The sequence below is a fragment of the Penaeus monodon genome, chromosome 20 (assembly GCF_015228065.2).
Source record: "Penaeus monodon isolate SGIC_2016 chromosome 20, NSTDA_Pmon_1, whole genome shotgun sequence".
Lineage (NCBI taxonomy): Eukaryota > Metazoa > Arthropoda > Malacostraca > Decapoda > Penaeidae > Penaeus > Penaeus monodon.
Window position 1 is genome coordinate 42352190 of NC_051405.1, and position 438 is coordinate 42352627.

Consider the following 438-nt stretch of genomic DNA (forward strand, 5'->3'; position numbering starts at 1 on the left):
GATATTACTATACTGATAAACACCTAAACAAATATTAAAGACACACACATAAATCAATGAAAACAGAGAAAAAGCAAAACAAAACAAGTGCACACAAAACAAGCAAAACAAACAAAAACAACCACCAAATAGATAAAACGAATTAAAAGAAAAAGATTTTGAAAAAATAATAATAATAGATAAATAAACTCAGACCAAAGTGTCCACTTCTTCATAAGCTCGAGAAGACTTAATCTTGAAAAAAGGGTCTGCAACGTAAGTCATCCTGATCAAATCTCGGATGTGAAACGTCATGCATTCAGAGGCGGAGAGCGTCTTCTGACCTGTCTTGAGCGGTCTTTTATGACCGTCAGATTCCCTACGTTTGATGAATTATGAATGTTTCATATCTCTCCGTCCGGCCAAGAGACAAGTCCCTCTCTCTTGACTTTTGAGAGA